At 38.2% G+C, this 20,204-nt stretch overlaps 1 protein-coding gene across 2 annotated transcripts in view; it reads left to right on the forward strand.

Moving 5' to 3' along the window:
* The first annotated feature begins 3,758 nt into the window (after positions 1 to 3,758).
* Positions 3,759 to 20,204, forward strand: part of LOC145280058 (regulator of telomere elongation helicase 1-like) — a 1,039,981-nt gene continuing 1,023,535 nt past the window's right edge. For both annotated transcript variants that reach the window (XM_080131745.1, XM_080131746.1), the window contains exon 1: positions 3,759 to 3,879. The gene's annotated coding sequence lies outside the window, so the exon portion shown is untranslated. The remainder of the gene's footprint in view (positions 3,880 to 20,204) is intronic.

The following is a 20,204-nucleotide window of genomic DNA, read 5'->3' on the forward strand; positions in this document are numbered from 1 at the left end:
TCATAGAACTGCACGCCTGTGGAATTGTCTTCCGTTTTCCTGCTTTCCGGCTGACTACAATATGGTTGTGTTCAAGTCTAACGTAAATAAGTTCTTGATGAGCCGTTCTATATAAGTTATCAAATTTACCAAATTTTCATTACTAATGATTACTATATTGTCCAATGTCTACTGTACACTCTTTAACCCTTATCCTTGAGTGGCCTCTTGGCCTTGATGTGGTGATGCCTATGTAAAAAAAAAAAAAAAAGTTCCTGAGCCTGTACCATTAAAGCGAAGTACCAGGAGAAAACGACCTGCCCAGCATTGTCATTTTAGAAGTGTATTCTAGTTTCTGTTTGTTACTACATTTTTTCTTCTTTAATAATATTTGCTGAAACTATAAAACAAATATACCTCAACAATTAAGAATAATGGCACTGCGCCCAGTATTATTCAAATGTTTTATAAAATTATGTATCCATAAAAATCTTTACATATACAAAGATAAATTTGTCCCAAATTTATCTCAAAAGTTAGCATAAAGAGCTCTTAGGATGTAAGATGTACTAAAATTAACAATGCTAATATGACAATTGAATAATAATATTTTATATATCATATGACGCGAATAATGGAAATACTTATGTGTTCATCAATGTTTCATCTTTATTGCGAGAAAAAGTCTCACAATAGAGACGAAACGTTGATGAACTTGGTTTGTTCTTTTCTCTCTCTCTCTCTCTCTCTCTCTCTCTCTCTCTCTCTCTCTCTCTCTCTATATATATATATATATATATATATATATATATATATATATATATATATATATATAAAAGAATAAAGAATTAATAAAACATGTTAAAACATTTTAAGAAGAGTTAGAAATATATTTAATTTTAAAAAAGGAGACACAAATTAAGTAGATTGTCCTTAATCCGCGAAGTTTCGAAAGAAATACTTTCCTTCTTATCAGAGGGTAGGAGTTAGCAAAATGCAGAATCGGATTTTGCTTGCAAAGTATTTAATGAAACTACAAGTAAGCCATAGAGCTTACTTGGTAAAAGTTAAAAAAAATAGTGAAGCAGAGAGAATGGGGGAAAAAAGAAAGATTATTTCATGTGACTGTAGAATATCTAATAATAGTAAAATCCAAGAACAGTTGGTAAAAGTCCAGTATCCAGAAGTAAAAATCCAAAAGAATCACATTACTGGAAGATATTTCGATGTCATTCAAAAGGCAAACTTCCGTGAAATAATTCACAAATGGGCACTAGGAAAAAAGAATGAGTTCAAAATATTATTATAAAAAGAAAGATAAATTTTGCGTAGAATGAAGAAATGGAGAAATTTCAAGACGTTTCTGCCGAGGCCAAGTTTCTAAATACAAATAAAGAAACAGAAAAGATGAGCGGTGATTGAATTATTTTTAGAATAGAAATGGCAATGTCACAATGACCCAGACAAAATAACGTTGAAGTGGCGCAAGTATTAAGGCAGAAAAAAAGGGTCAAATGATATAGACAAGTAATGACTTTAAAATGAAATTATCAGCAGAAGTCATAAGATTGACGCAAATCAATTGTGTGGAATGAGTAGTCATAAATTATAGATTGTTTCTAAGTTAGGGCTATGAGTTTAATGTGGAAAAGTCTATATCTAATAGATAGGGGAGGGTATTTAAAGTTGTGATAAAAAAAATAAATAAAAAATTTAAAGGGAATAAAACAACAGTGTATATATATATATATATATATATATATATATATATATTTAAAATATAATTATTCACTGACATGTGTTTCGTTGTCTACGACTCATCAGAGTGGCTGAATCTAGCGATGAAGATGAAACAGGTGTCAGTGGATGATTATATTTTTAAAATAATATACATACCGCTCTCCATGTGGGGGTACCAAGTTGATTAAAGGGAAAATTATTCCCAACTCGCATTTAGGTAAAAATGCACTTTCGTAAATAATTGAATTCATTCAAAACGTATCGCAAAAACAAATAACATCTAAATAAATTGAGATATACCCTAACAGTCGGCAAGATGGACCAGCGGGTAAAGAGGTCAGGCTCATTACCGTGGGGTCTCAATTTCGGATCTTGCTAGATTCAGCCACTCTGATGAGTCGTAGACGATGAAACATGTGCCAGTGGATAATTATCTTTTAAAAATAATAAAAATAATATGTATACCGCTCCCCATGTGGGGGTACCAAATTAGTTAAAGGGAAAATTATTCCCAACTCGCATTTAGATAAAAATGCACTTTCGTAAATAATTGAATTCATTTAAAACGTATCGCAAAAACAAAAACAAATAACACATATATATATATATATATATATATATATATGAGAGGAAATAGTTAAAACATGTTAAAAAAATACACTTAATTAGTGGATAGTCCTTAATCCGCGGAGTTTCGAAGAAATACTTTCCTTCTCATCAGAGGGTAGGAACTAGTGAAATGCGGGATCGGATTTTGCATACAAAAGTATTTGATGAAACTGCAAGTAAGTCAAAGATCTTACTTGATAACAAAAAGTGAAGCAGAGGGAATATGGTGAAGAAAAAGGTGATTTCACGTGAATGGATAGTCTGGTGAAAGGTAAATTATCCAATGACGGTAAAATCCAAAAATGTAAATCCAAGAAAGTTAATTAAATTTTATATATATATATATATATATATATATATATATATATATATATATATATATACATACCCAGAGAAAGTCTTAAATAAAGATGAAACGTTGATGAATATATAAACAAATCTGGTTTTTCCTTTTTCCATTTAGAGGAGAAAATACAAAACAGAGCTTAAGCGAAATGAAATTTCCCATGGTAAGAAAGATAAATATTATCAAAAAGAGTTTTTAGTTCTTTCCTACTGCAAGAACTTAGACACCAGGGCGGGATTGAGAAGTTAGCGCCCCAAAGGAGATGCACTCTGATCTGCAAAAAGTGTCCCAGGCAGCCTCGTCGGAATTCCCCGGCAAAGGCACCTCAGGCGATTAACAATAAACTAACCCCTTCTCAGAAAGAGAAGACAAGGCATGAGAGGGCAGGCCTCCTAGAACTGCACAGAACTTAACTCTCATCACAATATCAATCGGATCATTATAGGAATGATCTAATACTAATCTCTATTCAAAAACTGAACACGTTGTTTTCATATTATTTTCATTATTCATTTTATACGGAAATTTTGTATTTACGCGCTTCCCACTGCAGCAAGGTGTGGTACAAGGCCATTTAATGTGGGGTAAATCCAGCTCCTTGAGGCGGACACAAAAAGTAGCCGAGAATGTGGTACCTCAGATAGTCGAAAAAAAAAACAAAAAAAAAACACCCCACTGTCGAAGGAGGAAGTAACGCTTGGGAAAATGTCCTTTTAAGAATAACCGAACCACTCCCGATCCTGGCAAAGAGAAATCTGCTGCTAGGTTGGCAGAAGGATGTTAAAGCAATGCCTATTGCCTAGCTGCTATGAATGAAAAAAAAAGTTTGCGAAATTAATTGGACGGAACAAATTTACTGGTAGATTTAAGCAATACTACACCGGTTGATGGGAAAAACATTATATAAGTAAATAATGATGAATTGTCACTTTTTTTTATTGTTTATTTCTTTTTACAAAATTAATTAAAGTATTTTTATGTGGAAAAAAACATTTTTAAAGTTTTGTTCTGTTCTTACATAAAAAAATAAGTAGATATTGACTTATTTATTTTCGTCATATGGGCGTTCATTTGTAAACACGTGTTTTCGAATTTAAAATGTGGCGCGTTTATTAACTTTTCCTTCTTTAAAATAAGAGACGCTTCATCTGTCGAACGTTTAACGTTAAAACATTGCTGGCCTTCTCAAGTTTTCCTCCCAAAAGGTGAGACCATCTTCATAGATTTTTGTAACTAACTAATCAAATATTTTCTCGTTGAAAAATAATTAAAAAAAACGATCGATTTTTCTTAATACAAAGCGACTGGTAGCCAACCGAACCGCATTTATTTCGATTTAACGTTTCAAGCTTTGATGTTAATTAAAAAATGTCAAAATTTCTAAAATTCGTACGCAAATCTCTGTGGTTGTAAGTAAAAAGAAAAAAATCAAGGAAATTATTATTTTATCGTTATTTATAGTTTTGGAGTTGTAGTATATTTTGAATTCCTCAAAACAATTTTTAGTTGTTGCATTCCCATCGATAAAGTTTTGAGTGATGGAAAAAGGGCTTGTTTTATTTAATATCAATTTATTTATACGTCTTAGGTGCTTTTGCACAATACAAACCGAACTAACTCGATTTTGGTTTTTATTTAGAATTCCACTTAAATTAAAATAAATAATGTACGTTCTCGCCTCAGAGCGAAGATATATTCAAAAACTCACGTAAATTGACCAAGTAATTTTTTAATACATAGAAAATCATGCGTTTCTACAATTTTAGGTATTTTAAGAATAAATTGTATCCATTACAAGGCTAATTTTGATCTCGTTAGTTCGAATTGAGTTGTCTCTACCTTCATAAAAATTGGCGGATCAAAACAGCGCTTTACTTCGTAATCAATGTGATTTTCTTAGCAAAAAACAAAACAAAAACTACTAGATCAATTAACGTGATTTTTGGAATATGACATCTTCGTTCCATAACGGGTACGTACCAAATAAAGATGTTTTTTTCTTTTTTTTTTTTTTTTTTTACAGTTAAAATGAATTCTAAGTAAAAACTCCGGCCTTTACCGAGCTAAAACTAAAATATTCAGGCCACTAAACTGCGATTTTACCAACTTAGATTAGGGTTAGTTTAGGATTAGGTATTGTATAAAAATATGTTGGAAAAAAAAAGTCATATAACTAAGAGTAGCTAACCTGAAGTGAGGTTGCGAAAAAAATACAATCTTCTTCGCGACCTTCTTCTCAGGTCTTGTAACCACAGTAACATAAAAAAAATAATGACAGCCTCTTCACAAAGGAGGAAGGTTTTTATAACAATTTACCTTACTCTATTAGCATAAATAACTAAAACCAACACAAAGTCAAGTATCTGCAGAATGTCTTCTTGGTTCCTCCTCTTCTCTTTTCTCTCTCCCAACAATCGAACACAGCATATAATAACAAAACTCTAAAGCACGTCTGACAGCACTGACTTCTGCCAACAGTCTGCCCCTCCTCTTAACAACACAGGCTTTTTATATCGCAAAATCGTTCACCTCTATTTGCATATTCTTCTAACTCACGTGATCACTACTCTATAAATAAGAGTCTTGACCGTTTCTTTTCTTTCTTTTTATTTATTTTTGGTGACCGACCCGCACGTGGTCTATCCAGGTAAGTCACGCATTTCTCCACACTCCCCCCTGATCTCATGATCACAAACAGGACATGCGGGCAATCGTCGTTGGCGGGTACTCCTTCGAAGAATTGGGGGCAGCACTTCCTCATTGCTGTTTTCTTCATTACCACCATCATTACTACCAGTCTGTTCCATTATCCCGTCTCGTGGTTCCATTGGCGGTGTCTCACAATCAGGGCAGGGGGGCAGTATCCGTCTTTGTCGGGTACTTCTCCGAAGAATCGGAGGCGTCATCTCCTCGGTATGCTCCATCATCCCTTCTCGCGGGGTTTCGCAATCACGAGGGGTGGGCAGTATTCGTCTCTGTCGAGTATTTCGATGAGGCATTACTTCCTTGTGTCCATCGCTCTCCTCACTATTGTCATCAGTATGTCCCATCATTCCCTCATCTGGTTCTGTTGGTGGTGTTTCTATGCTCACCTGAAGGGGCAGTAAGTGATCAGGATCATCTCTGAACGGTGTGTGATCCTCCTCATCGTCCTCAGAATCAGAAGAGGTATAACAAGGGCGGATATCTTTTACGTGACGTGGTATGCCACCAATCAACATGGTCTGAGGACTTATGATTTCGTCTATTTTTCCCCGGAAAAATTTCGTAGTGCACCCAGCATTTGGGGGTTTTATCCAAACAAGGTCTCCCACCTGATATGGTGTATTGACAACACTCACCACTGATGGTATGGCATCAACTCCTTTCACACGCTGTTCATATTGGTAAATCCCATTGGCTGGTGCAGTTGCTGGTGTTGCATTGTCCTTTGGTGTTATATTATACCAGTACACAGCTTCTGGAATAGAGCACTGCGTCCTGGCTGCAATTCTTTTGATGGTGCGGTGACACCGTTCTGCTATACCATTACCCTCGGGATAATATGCACACCGATAATGCATTTTAATCCCCCATTCGTGCACGAATTTCTGAAATTCTTGACATCGAAATGTGGCGGCATTATCAGTCAGAATTTCAATCGGGGAACCACGTTCAAAAAAGACGGCTCTCAACTGTTGTATAATGCTGGCTGCATCCTGTCGTGTCAACAGGCGCCATATTGTGAAACGCGTCGGGCCACAATCCGTCATGGTCAAAAAATGTTTGTCCCCATAATGTGTTATGTCCATCCCTACTTGCTGCCAGTTGCCCTCCACCTCGAGCTTCCCTTTTTGCCATTGGGATGGTGCCGGATCAATTCTCTGACACTCTTCACACGAACGTATGGCTGCTTTCACTGATGCTTTTGTAGTTGCAGGGCATACTCTTCGGACAAAATATGCAGTCCTCTGAATTCCAGGATGTCCAATCTGCTGGTGTATCATACGGATCTGGTCAGGTGTTAATTGATCCGTTACAGTCGCGCATGTTTGTTGTTGAAGATCGGATCCCTGCCTCATTGCATCGATCCACTTCTTTGGTACTCGAGTCAAGCTATCAGCCAAATTCTGCATCGACGAGACTAACGTAATGTCTACCTGCAAGCTGTATTCGTCAACTAGACACTTAATTATTGCTAGTCTCCTTCGTACTAACATTTCACTTGCAGCTCTAGTCTTAACTCGAGCCTTTCCAGTCAAGGTGTCGGTTAACCAATGGTAAACACACAATGAGTCAGTGTGGAGATGCACAACATTAGTCTGCCATTGCAATGCGAGATTAAGACCTTTTAACGTGGCATCAAGTTCTGCCAAATTTATATGTTGGGCATCATTTTTCGGACGAAGCCAGCATGCATCTTCCACAACAACACCTAGTTGCTCCAACACGACACCTGTAGCCAACGAACTTGCGTCAACCCATGCATTTAGTTCGTTTCCAGACACTTGCCACTCACCCCGGGCAGGGTCATTCCTATGCACTCTGGACAACATTTCAGCCATCATTTGTTGGAGAGAATCATCATCCGCAACATCGTCCCATCCTTTTGTTACTGTAGTCACTCGTCTTTTCACCACTCCTGTTGCCGATCGGAGCCATCCACAGACAGGTAGATGTCCTACCAATTTACCACAGATAGAAAACACAGTACGTCTTGTTAATACATTGGGTAACTTTGGAAGTGGGCTCCCTCGTTTCCATCGCAACGTATTGCCCTCCTCCCAGACCTCGAGGCCTAGCACGGGCACTCCATCCTTTAGGCGCTTAGGGTCTTTGCTTATTAACCCAAACGCTTTCAGTTTTATTCGAACTGCATCCGCAGACATTATGTCCTCATTAACATAGATGTCATCTATGTAGGCTGAAGCAGCTTTTGCTGTGGTCTCATCCTGCATCAAAACAGTTTTAATAATGTTTGTCATAATCAAGGGTGCTACGTTTAGGCCAAAACCCAAACGTGTCAAACAATATAGTTTTCCCTTGAGTAGTACTGTCTGAAACGGCCATAATGACTCATGGACACGTATCTGCAGGTAGGCCCTCTTTAGATCCAGAAGTGCTACATTGCTCCCTTTTTGACGCCACTCTCTCAGTTTAGCAGCGCACACATCTGCGTTTCCGGTAAACGCATCAACATGCCGATTCAACTCTCGGTAATCCATTACGGGACAAATTTTTTCTTTGGTAGGTTGTTCAACAGCCATGAGCGGAATTAATCCCTTGGGTGGTCCCAGACGTTCCTGTGGGTATGGTATTAACCAACCGTTGTCAATCCACATCTGAAGTTCTTCTTCATATGCGGCTCTATTCTTGGTAGAAACTGCATACTCTGGAATCGTGTTGCACAGCCGATCTGGTTCCTGGCCCATGGCCCATTTCCACTTTGCAGTCCACACCCTTTCGTTGTCATCAAATGTAGCACAGAAGTCCTTTTCTTCAATCGACATGGCTGCACAGACGTCTTTCCCTTCTCCAAGCCTGATACCTCTAGCTGCTGTGATTGTAACGCCTCCTAGTGCTTGTATTGCATCAATTCCAAGCAACATGTCGTAGCCAAGGGGTATCTCCTGCATCACCAGAACGTCAACTTTAGCTGTGTCACCCTTCTCAGTGCAGATTGTGACTGTCCCTTCACCACAACATACCCGTGATAAGCCATTGATGGTCATAACGCCGACTGGGTTCCTCCGCCACACCGGACAGCAATGGGCACTAACTATAGACCGGGAACACCCCGTGTCTATAAGTGCTGAACACTGCACATCATCAAGTTTAACGCTAATGACAGGCAATCCTGTGTTTATTGGTTGGCAGGGGGCAAGGGTAGCGATAGTACCTTGCCCCCAACTTCGTTTCCCGAACAGTTGCGAGATATGTGCCCAAACTTATTGCAGCGATAGCATTGCACTGGTCTCTTTGATTGTGGATATACACCTCTCCTATCACTCCGGCACTCTTTAGCAAAATGATTGGCCTCCCCACATTTATAGCACACTGGGGTGGCATGCTTATTACTATCTGGAAGAGAGTCCACATTGCCTCCATGTCGAAAACGAGCTGCTGCTGCAATTGGTTCCTGTTCCTTACAGATGTTTCGAGCTCGGGCCAATAACTCATCAGTTGACAATTCATCGATTCTTGATGATGCCCGCAACAGTTTACTGACCTCCTCGGGTAGGCCTACCAAAAAAGCACAGCTTAATATTTTATCGTTGACCCCACCAAACGGTACAGATAATTTTCGCAGGTCGGCTAGGTACACGTCGACTGTTTCCTTGGGTTGAAATGTCCGGCTCGTGAACTTTTGCCACGCAACAAATGGATCTGTACCAAACGCTGTATACAGGCTCTGCTTGATTTCATCCCAGTCTGGTTCATCCCCGAGTTGTTGGTAGACTGCATAGGCCCCTCCGGTTAGCCTCAAAGGGATAACTGTGGCTGGTTCTTTAATTTTGCACAGTTTACAGATTTTCTCTGCCTTTTCAATCCATTCAACGACAGCCGGTCCAGTGGTAGATCCGTCGAACTCAGGTATTAAGCGAATGTCGAATCTATCCATTGTTAGTAACCGCACACCAAGTGCCGAAATAGCTTAAAACCAACACAAAGTCAAGTATCTGCAGAATGTCTTCTTGGTTCCTCCTCTTCTCTTTTCTCTCTTCCAACAATCGAACACAGCATATAATTACAAAACTCTAAAGCACGTCTGACAGCACTGACTTCTGCCAACAGTCTGCCCCTCCTCTTAACAACACAGGCTTTTTATATCGCAAAATCGTTCACCTCTATTTGCATATTCTTCTAACTCACGTGATCACTACTCTATAAATAAGAGTCTTGACCGTTTCTTTTCTTTCTTTTTATTTATTTTTGGTGACCGACCCGCACGTGGTCTATCCAGGTAAGTCACGCATTTCTCCACAATGCTATTGTTCTTCTTGATTGTTGGAAGACCATCCTCACCTCCGGCAGCTACACTCAGGTAAGCTATGTATTATTTACCACACTCTCCCAACAAAAGAAAAAAAAAAAAGAAGAAAAGTGCATTTATTTATATATATATATATATATATATATATATATATATATCTCTTCATAAAAAAAACTAAGTTGGCGTGACCCTGCAGGAGGACTAACAGGTGCTAGGCCTCAGTCAAGGGCCACCTGGAGGTAACAGTGGTTCAGGGTACCCTCATTCTGTCCCTTAGCCTAGGCCCCGCTGTCGGTTGTAGTTTATAGTCCTACCCAAGACTACTTCTATTGATCGGGTAACAGACTAGGTCTACCCCTTCGTCTCCTTTGAGGTGCACAATCACTGCAGTACCATTTCTGTCTAGCGGGTGGAGCCAAGTCAATTCCAACACACTCAAAATGATACCACTCATCACAGGAATCGCAGCATATCATATCTTGGTTCCCTGGAGGTCTATTGCAGGCAGGACACAACCAAATGGTGCCATCTCCTTCCGAAAATGAACTAGAGGATTCCTGGTTTTGACTGTTACCTGCAGCAACAGGCAAGGATGCACCCGCCTGATTTGGTTCACTTTCCCCAAGATCATCATCAGATTGTGAAATTTCTATTGGATATAAATTCTTCAGTGAATGGACGTTCACCACCCCGTCGCCCTGTCTGACACGAGCTGTCCTCACCACTCCATCTTGTCCTGGGAGAACCTCAAGTATAGTACCCAACATCCAAAAGGGTCGTGGTTTAAAGGGCTCTTGACCAAGACTACATCATTTCTTTTAATGCGATTCTGAAAAGGTATCCGAGATCTTCCTGGCATCCTTCCTCTAAGATCCAGGAGGTACTCCTTGTACCACAGTTCTCTAAATCTTGACAACCATTCATTTCGTAATCCAATCGTCTCGATCAACATTCTCCGGCTGGGAGGAACCATGGTGGAGAGATCATCTCTTCCCAACGGTACCAATTGACCAGGGCTTTTATTGGGTCTAATAAACATATTGGGTGTGATAATCATTGGTTGCCTGTCAGCGGACTCTTGATAAGTAAGGGGCCTGTTGTTTACAGCCCGCTGAATATCTGAGACAATAGTTAGGAAGGTATAATAATCTACCTTACCCCTACCAATAACCTTGTATAGGCAAGATTTTAAAGTCTTGATGCTACGCTCCCATACACCTCCAACCCAGGGGGAAAATAAAGGAATTGTCTCCCACTTAATGTTACATGACCCAAATTTGGCCTGGTAGTCCTGGAGAAGACAAAGGCGCTTAAACAGTCTTCCACTACCCAGAAAGGTTTTTGCGTTGTCGCTGAGAATTGACTCTGGAACACCATGTGCATTAGTAAATCTGACTAGAGCCTGAAAAAAGGACAATATACTCATGTCAGGCACCACCTCTATATGCACTGCTCTTACACTCAAACAAGTGAACAACAACAGATACATTTTTTTCTCACTGTTACCCTCCTTCACCCAAAAATGTCCTGTGAAGTCCACTCCAGTATTCCTATAAGGAACCTCAAATTCGACACGAGAAGTTGGTAGATTGGCCATGTTCTCAGGCAGTACCGGCCTAGAATTGTATCTTTTACACCTTGTGCAGGAATTCAGGGCATTTTTGACTGCCTGCCTCCCTTGAGGCACCCAGTATCCTTGACATCTCAATTCCGTTAAGGTTGATCCTGTACCCAGATGGGAACATTTAAGATGGCAGTCTAATATTACAAGTTGGGTCAGGTGATGATTCTTGCCCAGCAACCAGGGATTCTTAACTTCATAAGAAAACTGAGAAGACCTGTCCAGCCGTCCATGCGAGCGGATCAACCCTTCCTCATCCAGAAAAAGATCTAGAGCTCGAACACGATTAGGTGCAGGCCTTACCATAGGATTCCGCAGGTAATTCAATTCAGCCATAAATTCCTGCTGTTGAGAACATTTTATTAAGTAAATTGCGGCTTTCTTGTTGTAGTTGTCTTCCCTTTTCCTCATCAAGCCGATGAATCGGAAGACTAAAGAAGTTACCCTCAACAAACGGGTAAACGTAGAGAACCGCCGCATGGAGATCACCGAAGCACACTCCTCATCCACAATCACCGCAAAATTTGTTGATGAACGAACAATGTGCTGGCACCTATCATCAAGACAGGGCAACTCCTGCTCCGGCCAAGTCAAGACCCCACCGCGCAACCAAGAAGGGCCATGGTACCAAAAGTCAAAGTTGTCTCGGAACTTCCTTATCGTTAATCCACGAGTGATCAAGTCAGCTGGGTTTTCGGTGGTAGAAACATACCTAAAGGTCGGCCTGATGCCGTAATTCGTTTCCAAATCCAAGCTCATTAGCAGCACATCCTTTAACCTTTTTCTAGCAAAGATGCTTTTACTAGTCATTGTTTCTGATAAAATCCATGACAATACTACTTGTGCATCTGTTACCACACACAACCTAGAAGGGCGGACACCCTTGCATCCTACCAAGATAGTGGGCAAACACTTCAGAGCAAGAAATACCGCCATTAGTTCTAAAGTTGGTAATGTCTTATCCTTCACTGGAGCCACTCGTGTTTTGGCAAAGATCAATGCAGAATTGTTGTCCTGAACATAGTAGGCTGCAAATCCATATGCTTCTTTAGAAGCGTCACAAAACAGGTATAACTCTCCAGTTCGGTTCCCGTCATGGGCCTGTCTGCAGAAATGCATGTCACTCAATTTAGATAAGTCTTTTGCCAGGTTCCTCCAAGAAGACTGAAACTCTGGAGAGACTTCCTCATCCCACTGCACGCCTCGCTTCCATAATTCTCCCACCAAAATCCTACTCCTTATAGTCACAGGCAGGCAAAGAGATAAGGGATCAAATACCTTTGCCGATTCCGAAAGGATTCGCCTCTTAGTAGATGCACTCGGATCACACTTAACAGGAGCAGTGCGGAGCTTTTCTGAAATAGGATCATACCGGTACCCGAGCACCATCTCCCATCCGGCCTCATGAGTACTCAATGTACCATCTTTCCTCATCTCCTCCCTAAGGCTGTCGCAGTTTGAGTTACAGGACTGCACCACAAATCCACCTTCCTGCAACCGCCTCCTAACCTGGGAATACAGCCTTACAAGCTTTGCTGGGTCAGACTCAGTAACCACCAGGTTGTCGACATAGAATTGGTTCTCCATCGCAACTCGACATTCATCAAAGGGATATTGGGCTGCATGAAACTTCAAGATACTTCCCAATATAAAGGGACTCGAGGTGAACCCGAAAATCAATGTGGCATAGCGGAAACATCGAAGGCGATCACCATCCTTCACAAAAAAACAGAACCTGTTCTTGTCTGCCTCCAGTGCAAGGCGAACCATCAAGAAAGCTTTCCTGATGTCTGCAATCAAGACAAACTTATTCGATCTAAAAGACATCAACAGGTCCAACATATCTCCTGTCATATTCACACCAGAGTATGCAGCCTCGTTAAGAGAGGCAGAGTTACCGACCTTCAAGCTACAGTTAAATACAGGCCTGATTTTAGTAGTAGCTGCCGGATCCGTCTTGAAAATTGGCCGATGAGGCACCCATACATAGTCCACAAAATTTTGAGGATCCACCTGTATTTCCTCTATGATACCCTCCTGTAGCTGTCATCTACATACTCCTGGTACAGCCCCTTCTTCTCCAGGCTCCTGACCACACGATCCAAAACGTTCAAAGCAATAGCATGATTGGAAGGAACCAGAGCCAGCTTATCTGCATGCCAGGGTAATTGCACATGATATTTACCATCCCTGAATATTATAGATTCCTGGAACTGCCGAATCATACCCTGATCATATCCTGAAATCTCTTCTCCGTCCTGAATGCCCAATGACTCAATGCTGAACATTTTCTCTAATCCTCTTTCCACATCGCTAGAGGGAAAGACATCCACCCAGGGGTCCGCGTAGGTAGGGTCGGCTTCCAGGATGAAGCAAACATGCGATGATTCCACTTGGGGAGTATTCTCCATCACTGCACTGAACAACGTATAATCTCTTGAAATAGGGGCAGGATTTGTAGAAAAAAAAGTGTCCACCTCACCAAAGGGAATCAAACCAGCAGGAACAGAGAAAGCCCGACCCCCCAAACAAGGCACCAACTGTAAGGGGCCCAAATGTTGCACCAGATCCAGACCCATAATTCCACTTATAGCCACCGCATCAGTGCCAGATTCAAATTGCCCAGCCAGAGAACATCCAGTTCGCTTGAACTCCTCCAACAGCAAATGCCAATTTTTTAGATATAAGGATAGGTCCAATGAGTTGGCAACCAGTACCGGAAAGTGCCCCACATGACCAGACCCCAAGTCCACATCCAATTTCACTTCTCTGTATACTTGCTCACATTCTCCGAGAAGTGTAGTCAGCCTCAAATGACACTCCAAACCGTCAGAACTCAAGGAACCCAAGGAGTGCAAGACATCACCAGACAAATACGTTCTGCCACTGCCAGTATCCAATAGGCAGTTTACAGAGATGGTTCTTCCTCCTCGACCGAAGGTAACACAAATCAGAGGAGGTAGTTTACTCGAGTAACCAGAAGGAGCCTGACAATCTGAATCTATGCGGAAAGAAACATCTCTGGTTGTAGTTGCTCTAGATTTTGAAACGGTTACCCGAGAATTGTTTCGATGGATATCCGAAGAACCAGGCAACCCGCCGCCTTTAATTAGCAAGCGTTTAATAGCCTCACTGGTGTCTCGCATTAAAACAGACAGAGAAGGAATTCTAGAGCCACATAACTGTATAAGCTCTCCCTTCAATGCTCTTGGAAATTTCAAAAAAAGTATTTTGGCCATTAATCGGGCCCCTGCAGAACCATCCTCAGAGAAATCACAATCGAGAGAGCTGGCCAGTTCTTCCAGAATGGAAGCTGTTCTGCAGATGAAACTACCAAGATCCTCATAAGAATTTTCCCCCTTGGGGGAGAAATCGATAATATCTTGGAATATCTTATCAATGATGTCACTCACATCTAAATATTCTCGTTTCAATACTGCCAGTGCTTGCTGATAATTTGTATTGATGCAACTTAAGTGATTAATCAGCAGCAGAGGTCTCCCAGACAGCGAGCATTTTAAAAAGTTTAACTTTTCTGCGTCATTTGCCATGCCTGCTGCACAATTTTCAAATCGAGATAAGAAATTGTAAAAACTCATTCTATCGTTTTCCATTTCACGACCACTGAACGTTGGTCCAGTGATTTGAACTTGAGGTAGTCTAACAGTGAATGATGAATTAGCTCTATCCGTAGAAGGTCCAGGCGTATATGGAAGGGAAGGTCGCTCCGAATAGCCACTAGCCTCTGGAGGATGTAACAAGAGTGAGAGATCTTCTAATTCCTTCCGTAAATTCAGCTGGTAACTTAGCCAATCGGACTCCATAAGTTCTCTTTCCTCTTCAGAGACACAGGAAAGTTGCAACTTGCAGATGGAGATTTCAACTTCGTTGATATATTCCAAAATTTCCCTGTGGAATACAGAAAATACAGCAGGAGTGATCTCTGGGCCACGGGACAAACGAAGCCTACCCTTGATTTTCATCTTCAGAATGGAAATCTGGTTACGGTGTCGCTCCCTGGAATCTGCCACAGTTGAAGTATCAGAGGTCTCCATATCCTTGTACGGGTAATCGAACAATTTCCAGAGTTTTCACTAATTGCTGTTACTAATGACTCAAAGTTCTGTAAGAAATTGTGTTGAACTAATGTATTTTTTTTCGCAAATTGTTGGAAAAAAAAAGTCATATAACTAAGAGTAGCTAACCTGAAGTGAGGTTGCGAAAAAAATACAATCTTCTTCGCGACCTTCTTCTCAGGTCTTGTAACCACAGTAACATAAAAAAAATAATGACAGCCTCTTCACAAAGGAGGAAGGTTTTTATAACAATTTACCTTACTCTATTAGCATAAATAACCACAATGCTATTGTTCTTCTTGATTGTTGGAAGACCATCCTCACCTCCGGCAGCTACACTCAGGTAAGCTATGTATTATTTACCACAAATACCAAGTTTTGATTTACATTTTTGCCTGTAATTTCTATAAAATCCGAGTTACAACATGGAATTAAATTATATAAAAACAAATAAACAAACAAAAATCTTCCTGATTTATTTTTTGCGTTCTTTAAATTCAAGTTTGCGGTGAAATTAACCTTTAATCGGCCCGAACGATCTATAATGCCCATGATTAAACATTTGTATAAAAGATTTCAATGTTAAGTCATAAAAAAAAACATATTTCCTCTTTGACCATACTACCAGTAACCCTAAGGCCGGATGGCAACTCGAAATGTATTTAAAAAAATAAATGGTAAAATATCGAAAAAGGTATACACAAAGCGAGTGTAACTGGACCATAACATTCTTGGGTAATCTCCAAAAATACCGTTAGGGCTTACAACATGGCCGCCAGAAGAGTCAACAAAAAACTGCGAATAAAATATATAAAACTCGTAATTTCTGTTTTTAAAGTGGGTTGTCAATTTTCTTTATGAAATATACTTCCAAAATAAACTATTACAGTCGTTTAAAACATAATAGAAGTATTAGTTTTTATTTTTTAAAAACAATGTTTACAAAATGTCTACGAACGTGCGTAGACATTTTGTAAACATTGTTTTTAAAAAATAAAAAATAATACTTCTATTATGTTTTAAACGACTGTAATAGTTTATTTTGGAAGTATATTTCATAAAGAAAATTGACAACCCACTTTAAAAACAGAAATTACGAGTTTTATATATTTTATTTGCAGTTTTTTGTTGATTCTTCTGGCGGCCATGTTGTAAGCCCTAACGGTATTTTTGGAGATTACCCATTCTTGGATGTTTACATTGTATGACATTATTTGACTTTTAAAAAGTAATTAAGTAATACTTGTAATTATGGTTTTCAAGTGTTATTGAAAAAAAATAACCCTAAAAAGCAAAAAAAAAAAAAAAAAAGAAAAGTTTTTTCTCAAATGGTTTTCAGTGGTTACCATATATATATATATATATATATATATATATATATATATATATATATATATATATATATATATATATATATATATATATACTCGGGGTTTTTGTTATTCAAAAGTAATAAACTAATGAATTCAACGAGGTTGTTAAATAGTGCTCAATAAAAAGAGCTAATAATACTTATTTATTGTTAAATAAACGTTTACATCCCGCTGCTACAAACAACAGATATCATCATAAACTTCCCTTCCTATTAATTCTTACTTTCACTCTTCCTCTCTTTAACTATCTCTCATTATTCTCTTTTTCTTCTCTTCTAGCTCTTGCTTTTTTATAATAACCCTTTATATTGTTTTTTTCTCTATTTTTTTTCTCTATTTCTTATTTTTCTCTTCCTCATCATTCTCTCTTCATTATTTTTTATTAGTTTTCTTTAGAGTTCCCCTCCCTCTTTACATCTTATAATTAAAGTTCTGTGTTTTAGTGTTTTTTTTAACTACCTTTAAAGAGTTCCTACCTAAAAAATTCATTATTCATTGAACATTTGAATAGTCAAGTCGCTGCCTGATGATATCTGTTGTTTGATTGAAACAAATGGCTGTTTGTAGCAGCGGGATGTAAACATGTTTATATATTATTCCTTAATTGGAATTTTTTATTTTGAGATGAGCATTTTTATGTTAATTTTATTTTTATTTCGGACTATTAGTCTCATCTTTATTAGTTGTTGTTTGTTTGTTTTTATTGGTTCACAACGTTTCGGCCAACTTTCTCTGGCCTTCGTCAGGTGGTAACCGCGACGGATAGGAACTTCGAATCTCCTAACTGCATTCTCAGCCATCACTGCCATCCGTAGTTGTCGTCGTCTCACCACATTTTTGACCAATTACCTCTGGCACGCTTTGGGTGGGATTGAATGCTCATCTCAAAATAAAAAATTCCAATTAAGGAATAATATATATATATAACGAATCGGTACGGACCCGACTATGGAAGATCTGATAATGAATAAATGTGGATTTATAAGATCAAAGAATCCAACCTTGATCGCCCTTCGGGGCCCGTGGCGCAGTTGATAGAGACATTGAATCTTTACGGTTCCAGATGAACATTGTCTGAAGATAGCGGTTTCAATCCCACCCAAAGCGTGCCAGAGGTAATTGGTCAAAAATGTGGTGAGACGATGACAACTACGGATGGCAGTGATGGCTGAGAATGCAGTTAGGAGATTCGAAGTTCCTATCCGTCGCGGTTACCACCTGACGAAGGCCAGAGGAAGTTGGCCGAAACGTTGTGAACCAATAAAAACAAACAAACAACAACTAATAAAGATGAGACTAATAGTCCGAAATAAAAATAAAATTAACGTAAACATGTTTATTTAACAATAAATAAGCTTTATATATATATATATATATATATATATATATATATATATATATATATATATATATATATATATATATAAAATTTTTTTTAGGCAATACAAAGCAAAGCACAAGTGTCTTAAGTTAAAAACCAATGTCGCGACCACTGAAAACCATTAAGGCAAACATTGGATAATAAAATTGTCTTAACATAAAAAATACGGCGAACCTGTACGAGAGTGGCCACCCCCTTTCGCCCCCCCCCCGACGATTATCATAGATTACAGACTTAAGTATCATATTAGCAGGAAAAAAAAATTAATGACTTAAGAAGGGGTGATACGTCGTTAAAGAAATGGACAGTAAGTCAGGTAGCAATGAAGTAGAATACTATAACGAGAAAGTGAACCCCCTTTTAAAAGATTAAATTTATTTTTTTCAAAATTTCTTCTGCTACTATGATACTTGAGTTTGTAATCTATGATAATCGTCAAAGAAAAAGTTTTGAAAAAAGGAAAAAAAAAAAAAAAACGCGCATTTTTAGGGGGTGGGCACTCTTGTACAGGTCCGTCAAAACTATTTGTCGGCGACAATTTTAAATGTGATATTCATTCCAAACAGACCCGAATACTCTTAAAAATCAACTTTTTAAAGGTAAATCTTTAGTTGATACTCATTGGCATTTTGAACTCCCCACCCAATAAAAAAAAACATACAACAATGTAAATTATTATTTTTTTTCCTTATAAATTTCAAGAACTCGAATTTAATTTTGTGTGGTTGCGAGGTGTATCAGAATTTTTGTAGGAATTTTTGACACCCCTAACACGATACTGCGAATAAAATATAAAAATCTCGTAATTTCTCTGTTAAAAGTGGTTTATTTATTTTCTTTATGGATTATACTTCCAAAATAAACTTGTTGTTTTAAAAATAATAGAAATATTTTTTTTTTAAACAGTAATGAATTTTCCGAACTCAATATTTTTCAATTTTTAAACTTTAAAAATCTATCAAAATTTTTATATTGATTCTATTTTTACGATATTTTCAGGGTCAATGTTAAATTTTATGTTCTTTCCAATAAACCGAATATAATATTAGACAAACGTTTTTCACGCCCCACCCCATTTACAAGTTTCTATTAAAAAGTAAATAATTAATTTACTCACCGAAAAGTAAATAATTAATTTACTCACAAATTGAAGAGAAAAGGTCAATAAATAATATATTGAAATTTAAAACAAAAAAAAAAGTACTGTTTTTTAGAATTTTACCTGTAAAGTTTGAAGTTTAAAACCTTCTTTTTTTTTTTAAACCACGTTATTTGTGTTTTCTTTTTTTTTTAATGGAACCTTGATCCTTGCTCCTTTAATTGAAAAAAAAAATTAGGGTTTGAATTACATTTTTCGAGGAGTTATAAGCTTGGAAAGATGGGGTGGAATTATTCACTATTTTCACAAAATTTCTGACACACCTTGGTTGCCTTTCGGCTGTTGAAGCAGATTTTATCAAGCCAATATCTCCAGTCACAGGTCTATATCTATTAAAGTACATTTTCAGATTGTTTCTGCCATAAAAGTTGTTTTTAAGCGTCCATATGATTCAAATAAAAAAGAAATTGTGAAATCCGTTTGATTTTATTGATTATTTGTTTTAAAAGTTTATTAAATTCATGTTTTTTTTTTCATAACTTCATTATCCTTGTTCCATTTTGTTTGTGGAAAGTTGTCATCGAGAATTTCTTAATTTTTTCCTTAAAACGTATTTCAATGAGTAATTCATACAATAAATGAATGAATGAATGAAGGTGTAATTTTATTTGGTTGTAAATTTGTTTAAAATGTTTTCTGATTTTTAATTAAAACTAAATCAGTTGGCTGTATTTGTTATACATATTTTCAAATTAAGAATTCAATTTAGCTTAATGATTAGTTGGTAATCCAATCCTGTTGTTATGAAGTCAAAGGATTTCACAAAGATAGAAATTAGAATACATTGTGATGTCATAATATACAATTTCTTTTTATCTGTTCTCCTTTCTTCTTTGTCTCCCTCTCCGTCTTTATTTCCTCTTCTCTCCCCTTTCTTTGTCTCTCTCCCCTTTCTTTGTCTCTCTCCCCTTTCTTTGTCTTTCTCTCCTTTCTTTCTCTCTCTCTCC

Source organism: Euprymna scolopes, chromosome 7 (assembly GCF_053919585.1).
Source record: "Euprymna scolopes isolate OS-2025 chromosome 7, ASM5391958v1, whole genome shotgun sequence".
NCBI lineage: Eukaryota > Metazoa > Mollusca > Cephalopoda > Sepiida > Sepiolidae > Euprymna > Euprymna scolopes.